Source organism: Piliocolobus tephrosceles, chromosome 6, assembly GCF_002776525.5.
Source record: "Piliocolobus tephrosceles isolate RC106 chromosome 6, ASM277652v3, whole genome shotgun sequence".
NCBI lineage: Eukaryota > Metazoa > Chordata > Mammalia > Primates > Cercopithecidae > Piliocolobus > Piliocolobus tephrosceles.
In genome coordinates, this window is record NC_045439.1 from 15,287,610 (window position 1) to 15,306,261 (window position 18,652).

At 47.1% G+C, this 18,652-nt stretch overlaps 1 protein-coding gene across 8 annotated transcripts in view; it reads right to left on the reverse strand.

Moving 5' to 3' along the window:
* The window catches only part of DGLUCY (D-glutamate cyclase), a 162,711-nt gene that overhangs the window by 55,894 nt on the left and 88,165 nt on the right, over positions 1-18,652 (reverse strand). For 6 of the 8 annotated variants that reach the window (XM_023205466.1, XM_023205460.2, XM_023205458.2 and 3 more), the window contains exon 2: positions 1,676-1,727. The gene's annotated coding sequence lies outside the window, so the exon portion shown is untranslated. Of the gene's footprint in view, positions 1-1,675; positions 1,728-3,565; positions 3,585-8,390; positions 8,433-18,652 lie in introns of those variants that run through there. The other 2 variants (XM_023205462.1, XM_023205464.1) reach the window with 2 other exon arrangements.

Sequence of the window (18,652 nt, forward strand, 5' to 3'; positions counted from 1 at the left end):
ATGCTTCAGCCACCTGAATAGCTGGGATTACAGGTATGTGCCCCCATACCTGGCTTATGTTTTTGTATTTTTAGTAGAGGCAAGGTTTCACCATGTTGTCCAGGCTGGTCTCAAACTCTTGGTCTCAAGTGATCAGCCCACCTTGGCCTCCCAAAGTGCTGGGATTACAGGCGTGAGCTACCACACCTGGCCGAAATTGACTTCTTATGCTATAAAAAAAGAAGTTTCAGCCAGGTGTGTTGGCTCATGCCTGTAATCCCAGCACTTTGAGAGGCTGAGGCAGGAGGATTGCTTGAGGCCAGGAGTTCAAGACATGCCTGGGCAACATGGCAAAAACCCACATCTACCAAAAAAAAAAAAAAAATAGAAAATAGCCAAGCATGGTATTGCGTGCCTGTAGTCCCAGCTACTTGGGAGGTTGAGGTGGAAGGACCACTTGATCCCAGGAGGTCAGGCTACAGTGAGTCAAGATCATGCCACTGTACTCCAGCCTGGGCGACAGAGTGAGACCTGTCTAAAAAAAAAAAAAAGATAGATTTTAGTATGTCAGCAAAATCTAAAGCTAGATAACCACATTGTGTTGGTTTCTAAAGCATAGCCAAGGTCCTTTTCATCCAAATATACCCAGCGCCTAGCGTAGTGGCACAAAGGTGGGAGTTCAGTAAGTGTTCGTTGAATGACTGGCTGACTGCAGAATGAATGAGAGCAGGATTCAAGGACAGTGCCCATAGTGAGGGTTCTGGACAAGCCTGACTTTCCACAATTCTTTCTATCTAAAGAGAAGAACTCAGTGGAATTCCAAACCACCAATTTATGTTTTCAACTCTAATCTCCTAGATAGAAAATAATGTAAACCCCAGGGCCATTTTAACAAAGAATTTGAGATTGCATAAAATCTCTAGCAAACGAAACAAAAAGAATATTGCTTTGGAAGGAGGAGAGATGTATTTAGAGCCAACAATGAGTACTTTAATAGCTGTGGGAACAAAGTGCTATGGGGACACAGGGGAGAGAACACTTAGTCCCCACGGACTGAGGGGAGGGGGTGCTGGGAGGTGTCAGGTGAGGTAGGATTCCATTGCCCAGTGGAAGATTCTGAGGCTTAAAGCAGCTGCTTTGGCAGGTCAGGCCTGGGTTTGCCTAACGCCTGGGCCTGGCAAGCCTGACCCCCTTAGTCAAGCAACTGAGCTACCAGCCAGGGTCCTAAATGTCTGTGGTTCCCCAGGGTCACTGCACACTGCAGAGAGGACCTAGCACCTCTGCCTGGCACACAGCAAAGGCCCAAGAGAGAAGCATTCCATAACCATGTGGGGAATAGCAGCCACCCCTCTGACAACCGTCTTCATTTACCCAAACCCACTGGAATAGGTCATCCCACAGGTACCTCCACCCACTCTCATTATTATGCTAGAGAGCAGCAGGTGCAAGCTGTGTGCTGTTTTGCAAATACATTTTAGCCAGGAGACCAAAGTCTGAGGGTTATTGCCTTCTCTTTCCTTTATTTATGTATTGTTTTAATGTAAATGGAAGTTGATTTTAGGTTGCCTTCCTGGCCTGGAGAGAAATGAGTGTTGCCAGAAATAATGCCCTGTGAAATGCATGCTGGGAGTGTGTCAGGCACCCCAGTGTCACCCACCGTGCATGCTGGGAGGGAAAGAAGGCTGAGAGCCCCTACCTTACAGAGTCATCCCTTTGAAGGCAGGGTCAAACAGGGTGTAACCTGGCTCCTGCAAAGTAAAAAAAAAAAAAAAAAAAAAGCCTTCAATGTACACCAATCAGAGAATGCCCACTCATAGTAAATGATAGCAACTACCACCATATATGGGTACCCACTGTGTGCCAGGACCATGCTAGGGCCTTTACGTACATCATCTGGTGGTTTGTCACTATAGTCCCACACACAAAAAAGGCATTGTTAATCCTATTACAGTCAGAAACTGAGGTTCAAGGAGCTCAAAGAAGTTACCTAATAACAAAGCAGGTCTAAGTTCATATTTGTTTGATCACTATTTGCCTTTCTATATGTATGAATCTATGTATGTATCCATCCATCCACCCATTCATTCATCCATCCATCTATCCACCCATCCAGTCATCCATCCATCCATCCATGCATTCATCCATCCATCCATCTACCCATTCGTTCATCCATCTATCCATTCACCCAGCCATCCATCCATTCACCCAGCTATTCATCCATTCACCCAGCCATTCATCCATTCACCCACCCACCCATCTTGTGGTGTTAGGAATCACATCCTCAGTATATTTTTAAAATAGCAGGGACCTTCCCACTATCCCCAACAAGGTGATTTTAGGGCCAGAGCCTCTTCAGTCCATATGTTTTTAGAGACTGAATCCTAAACTTCCCAAACTTTCTATCAGGGCACTGGGGAACCCACTGCTGCATGGACCAGGTATCTTATTTTCCTGAGTGGTCTTCCTCTAGAAGTGAAGTGAGATGGGATCCAATTAGTGAGCCCTGGCTAGAATCCAAAAAGCTACCTTTCTGCTGCGAGCTCTCCCTTTTCTCTCTAGAGAACAAACTATCAAACCCAGAAACATCATTCCCTAACATCAAATATATCAGAGAGGAGCCTACAGGCAGTCAACTTCTAGCTGGATCTGACAGACCTCAAACTTCATTGTAAAAATATCTTATGCATGCTTGTCACAGATTTCTGAAATTCCACCTTTAGAAAGTAATGTCTCTATTTACCCAAGTAATCCAATCCTAGGACTGTATCCTACAGATGTGCTCAAACAGTGATGAAATGACTGAGTACATAGCAGCACTGTTTGTAATAGAAATGATTTAGAAACAGGCTGGGCACAGTGGTTCATGGCTGTAATCCCAGCACTTTGGGAGGCCAAGGTGGGAGTATCGCTGGACCCCAGCACTTTGAGACCAGCCTAGGCAACATGGCAAAACCCTGTCACTACAAAAAATACAAAAATTAGCCAGGCGTGGTGGCGCATGCCTATAGTCCCAGCTACTTGGGAGGCTGAGGAGAGGATCACCTAAGCCCAGAGGTCACCTAAGCCCAGAGGTCAGGGCTGCAGTGAGCCATGATCATACCACTGTAGTCCAGCCTGGGTGACAGAGCAAGACTCAATTGAAAAAAAAAGAAGAAGAAGGGAAGGAAGCAAGAAGGGAGGGAAGAAAGGAAGGAAGGGAGGAAGGAAGGAAGGAAGGAAGGAAGGAAGGAAGGAAGGAAGGAAGGAAGGAAGGAAGGAAGGAAGGAAGGAAGGAAAGGCGAGGCCCAGTGGCTCAAACCTGGAATCCCAGCACTTTGGGAGGCCAAGGCAGGTGGATCATCTGAGGTCAGGAATTTGAGACCAGCCTGACCAACATGGAGAAACCCTGTCTCTACTAAAAACACAAAATTAGCCAGACATGGTGGTGCATGCCTGTAATCCCAGCTACTTGGGAGGTTGAGGCAGGAGAATTGCTTGAACCTGGGAGGTGGAGGTTGCAGTGAGCCGAGATCACGCCACTGCACCTGGGCGACAGAGTGAGACTCCGTCTCAAAAAAAAAAAAAAGAATGAGGCTACTCTACACACCTTATCTGAAACAATCTCCCAATGATGCAAAATTAACAAGGCAAGGTGGAGAATTCTCTATTAACCGACATGCCCATGTTCTGTTCACATCCACGCAGACATCTGTGGAAGGATGGAGAAGAGCTTGGTATCAGTGGTACCCTCAGAGGGGAAAGTGAGAGGCTGGGGCCTGAGTGGGAGTGACTGTCGCACTATATTTTATGTGAATGGCGCCCTCTGGAGTTGTGCCTTGGGGTGGCCTTGATGAAAGAGAGGCTTTCTGCTCTTTATCTTTTCTGTACTTTTTTTTTTTTTGGAAGCAGGGTCTTGCCCTGTTGCCCAGGCTAGAGTGCAGTGATGGAATCACAATTCACTGCAACCTCAACCTCCTGGGCTCAAGCAATCCTCCCACCTCAGTCCCCCGAGTAGCTGGGACTACAGGTGAGCAACACCACGCCCATCTAATTTTTTAATCTTTTTTTTTTTTTTTTTTGTAGAGACGGGGCTGGTCTTAAACTCCTGGCTTCAAATGATCCATCAGCCTTGGCCTGTCAAAGTGCTGGGATTACACGAGTGAGCTGCTATGCAAGGCCAAAGCCACCATGCCTGGCCATCAGTCAACTCTCTAGCCTATAAAAACACGTTTATCTCTTTGGAGAGTCCAAGGATTTTAGAAGTTGTATGCCAGGAAACCAGAGGAAGACCAAATACATATCTCATAATATTACAGTACCTCACTGAGTGGTGGTAAGGGTTAAAGTTGTTAACGCATGTAAGGCTCTCAGAATACTTCTGGCCGGTTCAGTTAGCGCTGTGGAAGCGTTAGCCATGTTTATTACTCCGTGCCCCATGCCAGAAACAGTGGTGAATAAGACAGTCACAGCCCACGCTCGCAGGGGTTTACCATCCCAGGAGACAGACATTAAACGCATAATTACCATCATGTCTGTCTTCCAGGAAAAGATAGAAAAGTAAATAGTTAACTATAACACCATGTGCTTAGCGCTCCCGGGCCCATGGACTCAGGGTGGAGGAGGAGAAGGGGCTGAGTCTAAAAGGAGAGTAGGGGTCAGACTAGAAGCAGGCTGGGGAGGGAGAAGGTCCTCTAGACCCAGGGGCCAGCAGGAGCAAGGCAGGGAGGTATTAGGGAGCACCAGCTGTCCGTGCTGCAGAGCCTGACACGAGGCAGGAGGTGGTGGGAGCCGGGGCTGGGAGGGAAAGCAGAGGCCGGCTCGTGGGGACCCTCCTGTCATGTGAAGGAATTTGGATTTATCCCGGAGCCTCAGGAAATCACAGAAGGTACTGAGCAGTGAGTGATTTGTGAAACTTGCCTTTTAGGAAGATCAGTGGGGCTGCAGGTGGGGGACAGACGGCAGGGCAGCCAAAGTACGAAGTTGGCAGATGAGAGGGGACTGCAGGGCAGAGACAGGAGCATCAGAAAGTCTCCCTCGCAGGTGTGAAAGGAAAATAAATCACAAAAATAGACCCCAAAATCACTAAGCCAAAGGGAAAAGTCAAGCTGGGAACTGCGCAAGCCTGCCTCCCATTTTATTCCCAAATAAGATTGCTAAAAGATGAATTCCTTGTGGGCTTCAACATCTTTACCCTAAAACAGTTCTATTGAATTTCACCCTGGCAATGTAAATTGACAACTTATTTTCATGGGTGCCTGACAAAGGACAGACAGAACCCAAAGTCATCCCTCGGAGACTCACCTGGGACAAATGCGCATCTAATTGCTTCCTTTGCCCTACTGTTGATGTACAAATGTAGATTCACTGAGCCAGACTAAGGCATAAGTGACTATTCCTCTACCCCCTTCTCACATGGAAATTGTGTATTCAGTGAAAGGCTGATCAGTCTCACACATAGATTGATTTCTCATGTCTCCCTAAAATGTATAAAACCAAGCGGTAGCCAGGCATGGTGGTTCACGCCTATAATCCTAGCACTTTGGGAGGCCAAGTTGGGCAGATCGCTTGAGGTCAGGAGCTCAAGACAAGCCTGGCCAATATGGCAAAATCCCGTCTGTACGAAATATACAAAAATTAGCTGGGCATGGTGGTGCACACCTGTAATTCCAGTTACTTGGAAGGCTGAGGCAGGAGAACTGCTTGAACCCGGGAGGCAGAGGCTGCAGTGAGTTGAGATCGCACCACTGCACTTCAGCCTGGGTGACAGAGTGAGACCCTGTCTCAAAAAACAAACAAACAAACAAAAATAAAAACCTGTACCCCGACCACCTTGGGTACATGTCCTCAGGACCTCCTGAGGCTGTGTGTTAAGGCTGTATGTTAAGGCTGTGTCCTTAACTTTAGCAAAATAGACTTTCTAAGTTGATTGAGCTCTGTCTCAGATACTTTTGGGTTTGCAGAGGAAAGAATCTTGCAGGGAAGAGGCTGCCTTCATCCTTCACGGGCCCGGCAAGGCCTGCAGGAGCAGGCAGTGCTCAGCACACCCTGGGGAGCAGCTGAGGTTGTCCCTGTGATGCAGAAACAAGGAATCAGGCTCACACCCAAGGGAGGAGATTTTCCTCGTTTCCTTTCAGTTCAGTGAAGACAAGGCTTTCCATCCGTTGTACTCACTGCTGGACATGCAGCATCAACAGTGCCTGGCACACGGAATGTGCCCAATAAATGTTCACTGTCAGCTGGGTGCAGTGGCTCACATCTGTAATCCCAGCACTTTAAGGGGTCGAGGCGGGCGGATCACTTGAGGACAGGAGTTTGAGATCAGCCTGGCCAACATTGTGAAACCCTGTCTCTACTGAAAATACAAAAATTAGCTGGGTGTGGTGGTGCATGTCTATAATCCCAGTTACTGGGGAGGCTGAGGCACGAGACTCGCTTGAACCAGGGAGGCAGAGGTTGCAGTGAGCTGAGATTTCGCCACTGCACTCTAGGCTGGGTGACAGAGACAGACTGTGTCTTAAATAAATAAATAAATAAATAAATAAATAAATAAATAAAGCTCACTGTCAGGAGGGATGGGCAGAGCATGTGGCTGAAGCAAGTATTTCAAGGAGGAATTTACGGTCCGGTGAGGTCAAGGAAGATAAAACCCAAGAAGCATCCACTTAATTTTACAACCCAGGCTCCTTCTCCCAGTTCATCCCAATGAAGCCCTCACAGCTCCGCCAGCCCACAAGCACCGGGAACACCTTATATTCATGTAGCATCATGTTTAGAACCTCGAAGGGTGCACACAAAAAACAGAAGACACGCCGGGCGCGGTGGCTCAAGCCTGTAATCCCAGCACTTTGGGAGGCCGAGACGGGTGGATCACGAGGTCAGGAGATCGAGACCATCCTGGCTAACACAGTGAAACCCCGTCTCTACTAAAAAATAGAAAAAACTAGCCGGGCGACCTGGCGGGCGCCTGTAGTCCCAGCTACTCGGGAGGCTGAGGCAGGAGAATGGCGTAAACCCGGGAGGCGGAGCTTGCAGTGAGCTGAGATCCGGCCACTGCACTCCAGCCTGGGCGACAGAGCAAGACCCCGTCTCAAAAAAAAAAAAAAAAAAAAAAAAACAGAAGACACAGCTTCCTTGAAGCCTTCAGTCTAGTCAAGAAGATCCTATTATTCACAAGAACAAACAACTCACAGTGTTACAAAACTCCATTTTTGGTTTCTGTAGATGTCCCCTGGATCACTTCCCCAGAGTCCCACAACTTGATAATGGAAGAACAAAATGAGTAGGTGTACAGACCTTGTCTCTCTACTCATTAATTTTTGTGGTAGGAGTTGCTCAATGTTTGCCAAGACAGTTGCTGGTGGTAGCCTAAATACAACTGCAAATTTGCAAAGTAAGTGTTGCTGCAAGGAAGAAGGCATCCTAACTGTATAAACATTTTATTTAAAAAATGGTATTATACTAGCAGAGACAAAAGATTGGGGAAATGCTGGTAGTCATAATTAAGATTTGTTTATTTAAATAGGTTAAATACAAGGGCTCCCCACATGCAAAGAATTGTTAATGAAACAAGTATTTTCTTTCTTTCTTTTTTTTTCTTGAGACAGAGTCTTGCTCTGTCATCAGGCTGGAGTGCAGGAGTGCAATCATGGCTCACTGCAGCCACAACATCTCAGGCTCAAGCCATCCTCCCACCAAAGCCTCCTGACTAGCTTGGGACCACCACAGGCATGCACCACCATGCCCAGCTAATTTCTTTTCTTTTTTTGTAGAGATGGGGGTCTCACTATGCTACCCAGGCTGTATTTTCTGAACTCCTGGGCTCAAGCGATCCTCCTGCCTTGGCCTCCCAAAGTGTTGGGATTACAGGCATGAGCCACCACACCTGGCCAAAACAAGTCTTTTCAATGAAAGCAAATGGTGGTCCCTTCTCCTCCCCTTTCTAAATTCAGTCCTAAAGCTACAAGGTGGAGCTGAGTAAGGTAGGACTCCATGGTGGGGAATGGCGGGTAGTGTCTCTTATGACATGAGACCCTGTCTAAAAAGAAAAAAGAAAGGCTTACGACTGTAATCCCAGCATTTTGGGAGGCCGAGGCCAGGAGTTCAAGACCAGTCTGGCCAACATGGCAAAACCCCGTCTCTCCAAAAAATACAAAAATTAGCCAGGTGTGGAGGTGTACACCTGTAATCCCAGCTACTCAGAAGGCTGAGACAAGAGAATCTCTTGAACTCAGGAGGCGGAGGTTGCAGTGATCCAAGATCGCACCACTGCACTCCAGCCTGGGCGACAGAGCAAGACTGCATCTCAAAAAAAAAATGAAAAAAGATGAATAATGAGATATAAAAAAGATTTTCTTTAGTACCATTCTTGAAATGTTCTGTCACTTTGCAGTTGTTTTAAAATAAAAAAACAGACCGGACGTGGTGGCTCATACCTGTAATCCCAGCACTTTGGGAGGCCGAGGCGGGTGGATCACGAGGTCAGGAGATCGAGACCATCCTGGCCAACACAGTGAAACCCCATCTCTACTAAAAATATAAAAAATTAGCCAGGCATGGTGGCAGGCACCTGTAGTCCCAGCTGCTCAGGAGGCCGAGGCAGGAGAATGGTGTGAACCCAGAAGGCAGAGCTTGCAGTGAGCCGAGATCACGCCACTGCACTCCAGCCTGGGAGACAGAGTGAGACTCCTTCTCAAAAAAATAAATAAATAAATAAATAAAAATAAAACTATAGAAAAATTATGGATAAACAAAATGTGGTATATATATACAGTAGAATATTCTTCAGCCTTAAAAAGGAAGGAAATTCTGATGCATGCTACAACATGGGTGAACCCTGAGCGCGTTATGCAAACTGAAATAAGTCAGACACGAGTGACAAATATTGTATGATTCCATTTCTACGAGGCACCCACAGCGGACAGATAACAGAGATGGAAAGCTGAATGGTGGTGACCACAGGCTGGGTCCAGGAGATGGGGTGTGGAATGGTGAGTTATCGTTTAATGGGCACAGAGTTTCAGTCTGGGAAGATGAAGAGAGTTCTGGAAATGGAAGGCAATGATGGTTGCACAACAGTGTGAATGTACTTAATGCCACAGAACTGGACACTTAAAAATGATTAAAATGGTAAATTGTATGTTATATATTTTTTCATAATAAAAAATTTAAATTAAAATGTTAAAAATCAAGTTGTGATTGTTAAGAAACATTCACATGAAGGCCAGGTGTGGTGGCTCATGCCTGGAATCTCAGCACTTTGGGACGCTGAAGCGGTAGGATCCCTTGAGTCCAAGGAGTACAAGACCCCCATCTCTACAAAAAATAAAAACTAAAAAAAATTAGCTGTCATGGTGGCGTGCGCCTGTAACCCCAGCTACTCAGGAGGCTGAGGCAGGAGGATTGCTTGAGCCCTGGAGGTCGAGACTGCCGTGAGCCATGACTGCACCACTGCACTCCAGCCTGGGGGACAGTGAGACATTCTCTCAAAAAAAATAAAAACATTCACATTAAATGTTTAGTTTCAAATTGTTGGTGTGAAAAGCAACAATTTTTCAGTGTGTTGCTGAAAAGCTACACACCAGACTCAGTGTGTGTCTTGAATATCAAATATTCTAATCCCAGGGCTCCTGTTCCAGCTCCATGGGAAGGTGCTTATCTTGGGAAAGGAAGGTTGTGTGTGTGCTTCACACAGGCCAAACTGGATTTTTTTTTTTTTTTTTTTTTGAGACAGAGTCTTGCTCTGTCACCCAGGCTGGAGTGCAGTGGCATGATCTCTGCTCACTGCAACCTCCGCCTCCTGGGTTCAAGCAACTCTCCTGCCGTAGCCTCCGGAGTAGCTGGGAGTATAGGTGCCCACCAGCATGCCTGGCTAATGTTTGCATTTTTAGTAGAGACAGGGTTTCACCATATCAGCCAGGCTGGTCTCAAACTCCTGACCTTGTGATACGCCCGCCTTGGCCTCCCAAAGTGCTGGGATTATAAGTGTGAGTCATTGCGCCCAGCCCAAACATCAGCTTTATGACTCCGAAAATTTGAGAATATGTCTGCCCAGCATAACTGTGAATGTCCATTCTTAGAGAGTTCTAGAATATTTGAGAGCCTCAGTCTTCAAAGTAAATCCGCTTTTAGTTACTTAGCCAAATAAAGCAACCCAACCAAGTGGCAAAAGTCCAAGGTATGACTGCTATGGGCAAGAAAGGCCAACCCTTCTGTTTCACAGTTTGCTTGGCCTGTAAAACTAGAGCACACGTGTTTGCTTACTTAATACAGAGTTTCTGCAACGGGTCCATCAGGCCAAATTCCTGTAACCACAAAATACGATGCACGAAATCTACATGCAGGTGGAGTGTATGATACCGCCAACAGTAAACGCTGAGTCATCAGTTCTGTGGTTAGTCCTAATGATAAACCAGGCAATTCCTTTCATGTTTAGCTACTTCTTGCACTGCACAGCTCAACCAATGGCCTGACTCACAAGCCTACTTCAAGGTCACCATGAGCACCACTCCCCGGTTGGAGAGACTGGGGTCTCCACACATCTCCATCACTGGGAAAGAACTTGCCAGAGTGATAACGACCTAGAGATACCACCTGCATACACAGAAGACATGCTGAACTAACAGCAAAGTACGCCAACTCTTTGGGCCTCAGTTTCTTTCTTTCTTTTTTTTTTTTTATTTTTTTATTTTTGAGATGGAGTTTTGCTCTTGTTGCCCAGGCTGGACTGCAATTGTGCGATCTCGGCTCATGGTAACCTCCGCCTCCCAGGTTCAAGTGATTCTCCTGCCTCAGCCTCCTGAGTAGCTGGGATTACAGGCATGCACCACCACGCCTGGCTAATTTTGTATTTTTAGTAGAGACGGGGTTTCTCCATGTTGGTCACGCTGATTTCAAACTCCGCACCTCAGGTGATCCACCCGCCTCGGCCTCCCAAAGTTCTGGGATTACAGGCATGAGCCACTGCACCTGGCCTTTGCTTTTCTTTTTTTGAGACAGGATCTCACTCTGTTGCCCAGGCTGGAGTGCAGTGGCACAATCACGGCTTACTGCAGCCTTGACCTCCTGGGATCAAGCGATCCTCCCACCTCAGCTTCTTCAGTAGCTGCTACTACAGGTACACTGCACCACACCTGGTTAACTTTTGCATTTTTTGGTAGAGACAGAGTTTCACCATCTTGCCCAAGGCTGGTCTTGAACTCTTGAGCTCAAGCGATACTCCTGCCTCAGCCTCCCAAAGTGCTGGGGTTACAGGCGAGAGCCACTATGCCCGGCAAGGGCCTCAGTTTCTTCATATCAAATGCCACACATGCAGGACAGACATTTCGTTAGCACCTTCTGGTTCTATCATTTTCATAATCTATAACTAAACAATAATTTATGAGTTAATGATGTTATTGATTTTTAAGTTTCCAGTTTTTAAAATAAATTCCTAGCCAGGCACAGTGGCTCATGCCTATAATCCCAGCACTTTGGGAGGCCAAGGTGGGTGGATCGCCTGAGCTCAGGAGTTTGAGACCAGCCTGGGCAAAATAGTGACACCCTGTCTTTACCAAAATTACAAAAACACAGCCAGACATGATGGTACACACCTGTGGTCCCACGCTGAGGTAGGAGTATCACTTGAGCCTTGGGGGTGGAGGTTGCAGTGAGTCAAGATGGAGCCACTGCACTCCAGCCTGGGTGACAGAGAGAGACCCTGTCTCAGGAAAAAATAAATAAATCCTTTGTTAGAGATGTGTGTTTCTTTCTTTTTTGAGACAGAGGTTTACTCTGCCATCCAGGCTGGACTGTGGTGGTGCCATCTTGGCTCACTGTAACCTCCACCTCTGGGGTTCAATCGATTCTCCCGCCTCACCCTCCCAAGTAGCTGAGATTACAGGTGCGTACCACTGCACCTGGCTAATTTTTGTATTTTTAGTAGAAATGGGGTTTCACTATGTTTGCCAGGCTGTCTTGAACTCCTGACCTTAAGTGATCCGCCCGCCTCAGCCTCCCAAAGTGCTGGGACTACAGGCTCACGTGAGCCACTGCGCCCCATCTGTTTCTTTCATCGAGAATAAAATTACCTTCGGTTGGTTGGTGCTTAAAATTACTGATCTCCGAATCATACATTGGTCCAGAATTACACTTGCCCTGCTCTGAAGAAGAATGCCACCTGAGAGCACAAATGTATAGAAAGAAATGTACATAATGAAGCTATCACAGAAACAGGTATGATGGGACAGATATAATAACAGATGCCCTTTAAACTTGTAATAACAGATGCCCTTTAAACTTGATCCTCTCATGCTAGGTCTAAAATAAAAGAGTTAGATTTAGTGTGTGTATATATGGGTTACATTTCAGAAGACATGAAATTGGTCTAAATCTAAATAAAAATGAGCTAAGCTCTGCCTAGGTTAATTTACATTCATCTATCAACAGCTTTGCAGATATGGTTATGTAAGTGCTACGGGATGGTTCCAGCACTTGTTTCAAAGGGTCTTTCAGTCCATTCAAGCTGCATCCAAAAATAGTTGAGGCTGGGCCCTATTCTTTACTGCCTGCAGCTTCACAAACTGAAAACCACCATATCAGACATGGTTATGGCCTACCTTGCCCGGCTTTCTGGGTTAGATCCTCTGAGATTTCATTTTATGAGTATTCCTGATTACCAAATGTTCAGAACTCAGCTCCTGCCCCACAAATTCTTTATGACCCATTGCATAAAACCAGTGACAGTGCCACATCCAGGCAGGATGAGGACCACGCACTCCTAACTATGGAGACGGGAATGCTGGCAGTGTTACTTTTGAGGTCACTGTTGGCCAAGATAATTGCTTCCCTAGGCAAAGGCAAACCTCATTGAGTGAGTTTCCTGGGAGAACTCAAGAGAGAAAGGCCATAGGTGCTCCAGGAGGGAGGATGCACCATTAGGGACCTCGGACAATCACAGCGAGACAGTGAGAAGCCTCTGGGGACCATTCTCCAGAGGCCTTCTTCCCTGGCCGTGCAGCTGACAGGCCCCAGGAATCAGAGTCCCTGGACTCTCCCTGGCAGCTCTCGGTGCATTTCCAGGGGAACAGCTTAGCAGCCCCGTGCTGGGTGGTGCGCTCCATCTATTTCTATGGTACCTATCACCATGGTACCTACTTGCTCTGAAAAACACAGCTAAAAACAGAACATAAAGAAAAGGAGCACAGTCCGCTTCCCTGCAGTCACCTTCTGCAGCTGTTGTTATGCCTCATGATTGCTCTCACGGGCCTCTTCCATCCTCAATTTCCACGTTTTTGTTGTATGCGACCTTCAAAAACAAGAGGCTTACTATCCGCATCAGCCTTGTCTTGGGGACAATGTGACCTGAGGCTTCAAAAGTGTCCTACTCGCCTTGCTGCAGGCGTACATTCCTCCTAGGGACACATTCACCTGGGAAGCAGCTCCTCCCAGGGCTTGCCCGGAGCCCCATATCAGATGTTTTTGGGAAAGGGGAAGAAGTGGGGGTGGAGGATGACTGTGACGTTAGTGGGCATAGATGCCCCGAGGAAGGACTTGCGCTTATTCCAACAAAAGGATCCTAAGCTTTCTCAGGAACATGCTGGAAATTGTGCTCAGGGAAAGATCCACAAGGTCAAATCACTTCTCCAGAGGTTTTCTTTAACTCAACAATTATCCTTCACAGCAGTGCTCAGCCCAGCCACTGTAGTCAGACAGAACTCGAGTTCAAATCCCAACTCAGCCACTTGCCAGCCATGTGAGATTAGTGGGCAACCTCTCGAAGATCAAATTTACTCATTTTTAAAATGGAGCATGGGCCAGGCGTGATGGGACACGCCTCAATTCCAGCACTTTAGGAGGCTGAGGAGGGTGGATGGCTTGAGCTCAGGAGTTTGAGACAAGCCTGAGCAACATGGTGAGACCCTAGCTCTACAAAAAAATACAAAAATTAACCAGGCATGGTGGTGCATAGCTGTGGTCCCAGCTACTCAGGAGACTGGTGCAGAAGGATTGCTTGAGCCTCAGAGGTCAAGGCTGCAGTGAGCCATGATCACGTCACTGCACCCCAGCCTGGGCAACAGGGTGAAAACCGGTCTCCAAAAATAAAAAAGAAAATGAAAGAGAGAAAAGGAAATGGGGATGAGTGTATAGACTTTATAGGGACAAGCCCCTTGCTGTGACCTTGGCCTCCATGGCCATTCCTTGGCTTTCCCATCCATAAAATGGGGAGGATAATGGCACCTGCTTCAAAGCAGCTTTGGGATGGTTCCAGGAGATGATATATATATAAAGTGCTGAGGGAGCACCTGGTACATTGCAAGTGCTCAGTAACTGCTGGAGATGCAGGTGTGAGGAGGAGGAGGGGGATGGTGGTGACAGTTGGGACAAGGATGCTCTGTGGGTACCATTTGTGTCAACTGTGTCTTGGTTCTCCTAGGTGTGACTTCCTGTCCTCAGTCCTGGTGGAGCAAGTACAAACGGGGCCTCAACTCATGAGTGGACCCCTCTCTCCAGAATCCCAGATGCATTCATCAGTGTCCCTGGGCATAGTGGATGTAGCTGAGGATAAGCTGAGGCTGCCTGAGGCTGTGAGGTGGGTACACCATGCAGAAGGGTCATCAGCCCAGGTGCTTGACGTGATACATGGGACAAAGGAATTCTCATGTCCTGGAGAAAACCCCAATGTGGTTACCTGATTGTCAGCTTTAGTGTCAACAGCCCTGAGGACTCAAGTCCCCTTTTGACAGAGTGGCTTTGGACAAATCACTTCCCTTTCCTTCTCCATCTGTGAAATGGGGCAAAGAGGGAGGTTGGGAGCATTAAAAGAGAAAATGTAGGAAAAGCCTCCAGCCCAGAGTCAGCACATAGTGGGCTCTCAGCAGCTGTGGGCTCCCTTCTTTTCTAACCCCCCACACTGAACATTTTAAGGCTGAGTAAATACTCCATTTAATGAATAAAGGATTAGGCTCTATAATAGGAGGAAACAGGCTCATTTCCTGAATTTGCTAGTAATCCGGTAAATGCTGCACTAAAACTCCCAGACTCACACAAAGCCTGAGGCCCCGCAGGCTCCCCACAAGGCCCCTTCCAGCACCCCCAACTCCCTCCCAAATGCTCCATTTCTCACAACTCACTTTCAAGAACAAAGAACGCTCTGCTCTAGCCAAACAAATCTGTGGGCTACAATCATATACTGCTTGTGCCTTCCTGCCTTTTTATTTCACAAAAGCAACTTTCCTGTTGTGATCATTGTGGCTGTCTCCTTGACAAACCCCACTTCCCACGAGAGCTCACAATTTTCATTTGAGGGTCCACGTGCTTCCAAGGACACAGCATGCCACTTAAGCTAAGCCAATCAGCTCATTCCATCCCCCCAGCAGGCAGGGATGGATTCCTGAGATCTAAGCTGGTCCAATCAGAATGACTCCATGACTCCCTTTTTTTGATATGCAGTCTCGCTCTGTTGCTAAGACTGGAGTGCAGTAATGCCATCTTGGCTCACTGCAACCTCTGCCTCCCGGGTTCAAGCAATTCTCTTGTCTCAGCCTCCTGAGTAGCTGGGAATACAGGTGCCCGCCACCAAGCCCGGCTAATTTTTCTATCTTTAGTAGAGACAAGGTTTCACCATATATGTCAGGCCGGTCTCAAACTCCTGACCTAAGGTGATCCACCCGCCTCAGCCTCCCAAAGTCCTGGGAGCCACTGCACCCAGCTCTGCTCTTCCTGTTTTGAACATTTATATAGGTACTTGATGAATGTTTGTTACCAAATGGCCAATAGAATCTCCTGAAACCAGAAACACCCTGTCCCAGGGACCCTCCTACCCCAGCTGGGCAGTCTGAAAAGTACCAGGCTCTGGGCTGAATGCTTGACATATGTCATCTCATTTTCAGAAAATGGCTCACTGCATTTATGTTATTCTTGGACCCCCAAGGGCTGGTGGCTTTTCTCCAAGGTTTGTGAGTGGAGCCTGTTTGGATTGGAAGAGATCTTATACAGAAGAACTAACGCAGAGAGCGGTGGCCCTTCATGGTGGCACAGAGCTGGACGGAAAGGGCAAGGCCTTTAGGTTTAATTCTTGACTCTACTTATTACGTGGATGATCTTGGGCAAGTTACTTTGCATATTTGTGTCTCCGTTTTTTCATGTGGCAAATGAAGATGGAATCCCAACACCTCTCTGGGTTGTTGGAAGATTAAATCACGTTAGTCAAATATCCAGCACAATGCCTGGCATAGTCTTGCTCTTTTTCTACTATATTTCTCCTCTGCTGAACATTGACCAGTGGCTGGGCCCTCACAGGTATATGTCCCCCCATTCTCGGTGGATGACCATCAACCCTACCCAGGAGCTGAAGGGTGATATAAACGTTCAAGAAAACGTTGGCCACCAGGTGGGAAGAAGTTTCCATCCCATTCCTTGCCAAACATAGATTTGGTGTCAGAAAGGCAGAGCGTGTGGAGAAATGGCTGTAGCCCAGGCCACTTGTTTCATTGCAAATCTATTGCATTTAGATTACACCTAAGCCTTCATCCTCTTGTCTCTGCTCAGCAAGCCATGAACACTTCCAGATCACCAAGTCTGATTAAAGAAAGAGAAGGAGATTTACCTGGTGGCCTGGCATGCGGTTTCAATTAAGATGTGAAACTGTTCCTTAGAACTGCCAAAACTGCCATTAGATCCTTTTTTTTTTTTTGAGAGGGAGTCTCGCTGTGTCACCCAGGCTGGAGTGCAGTAGCGCGATCTCGGCTCACTGCAACTTCCGCCTCTCGGTTTCAAGTGATTCTCCTGCCTCAGCCTCCTGAATAGTTGGGACTACAGGCGTGCACCACTATGCTGGCTAATTTGTGTGTATGTGTGTGTGGTTTTTTTTCAGTAGAGATGGGGTTTCACCATGTTGCCCAGGTTGGTCTCAAACTCCTGACCTCGGGTGATCTGTGTGCCTCAGCCTTCCAAAGTGCTGGAATTACAGGCATGAGCCACCATGCCCAGCTGCAATTAGATTTTTGAGTGTTACCAAATAACCAGCATATGTTTGCTCAGGGGTTTGCCAGCAAAGGGCAATGTTATACCTCTTCAGGCAAATTCATTTGAGGTGCACTTTTCTGGGGCTTAGGTGGGGGCAGGGAGGCCTGAGGGACAGGAAGAGATAAGAAATCTTTGCATCTTATTATCCTCTTCTAACTTCCTCTTGTACTCAAAGAAGGAGGGAAAGTCCAGCATTTTTTTCCACTCCAGAATAAGTCTTCTGTTGCTGAAGAGTTTCATCTTTCTACTGGAAGCAGTGCAGTTTCTATTTGCGACAGGCAGTGTTCTCAAAGTGTAGCTCTCCAGGACCCTGGAGTGCTTGTTAAAAATGCAAATTTCTGGCTCCATACTATTCCTACTGAATTAGACTCTGCACAAATGATTGTGAACCTTGGGTAGCAATTCAGACAAGTGTCTACTTGGGTAGCAATTCAGACCACAAGTTCTGGAGTCAGATAAATATGGACTGAATGCCAAGCTCCAGCTCTACCACCTGTGATCCCTGAGCAGGTTAATTAACCTCTCCGGCCAGGCACGATGGCTCACGCCTGTAATCCCAGCACTTTGGGAGGCTGAGGCAGATGAATCACCTGAGGTTCAAGACCAGCCTGGGCAACATAGTGAAACCTCGTCTCTACTAAAAATACAAAAATTAGCCAGGCGTGATGCTGTGCACCTCTAGTCCCAGTTACTGAGGAGCCTGAGGCAGGAGAATCGCTTGAAACTGGGAGGCAGAGGTTGCAGTGGACTGAGATCACGCCACTGCACTCCAGCCTAGGCGACAGAGCGACACTCTATTTCAAAAAAAGAAAAAAAGAAAAAGAAAAAGATGGGGTGCAGTGGCTCACGCCTGCAATCCCAGCACTTTGGGAGGCTGAGACGGGCAGATCACCTGAGGTTGAGAGTTCAAAACCAGCCTGACCAGTGTGGTGAAAACCTGTCTGTACTAAAAATACAAAAGTAGCCGGGTGTGGTGGTGCATGCCTGTAATCCCAGCTACTCGTGAGGCTGAGGCAGGAGAATTGCTTGAACCTGGGAGGCGGAAGTTACAATGAGCTGAGATCACGCCATTGCCCTCCAACCTAGCGACAGAGTGAGACTCCATCTCAAAAAAAAAAAAAAAAGAAAGAAAAACCTCTGTGGGTCTCCATTGTATCACCTGTGTGAAGGTAATGCTGAACAGTCCAGGGATATGGAGCTCGTGTGATTGTTCTAAGGATGAAATGAAATAATACTTGTTCAGCAATGTTTGCAACATAGTAAATGTTCAATATATGATAATGCCTCTTTTTCTTTTCTTTTTTTTTTTTTTTTTAGATGGAGTCTCGCTCTGTCACCCAGGCTGGAGTGCGGTGGTGCAATCTCAGCTCACTGCAACCTCCGCCTCTCAGGTTCAACCGATTCTCCTGCCTTAGCCTCCCGAGTAGCTGGAACTACCACGCCCAGCTAATTTTTATATTTTTAGTAGAGACAGGGATTTGCCATGTTGGCCAGGCTGGTCTTGAACTCCTGGCCTCAAGTGATCCACATGCCTCAGCCTCCCAAAGTGCTGGGATTACAGGTGTGAGCAACTGTGCCCAGCCTGATAACTATTCTTTTTCTACAACACTTACACTCAACAAAGTCAGAGCACCCTACAGGAAATAACAGACAAACTTGGCCATCATGACCAGCCTTAAGTACTATCCACTGG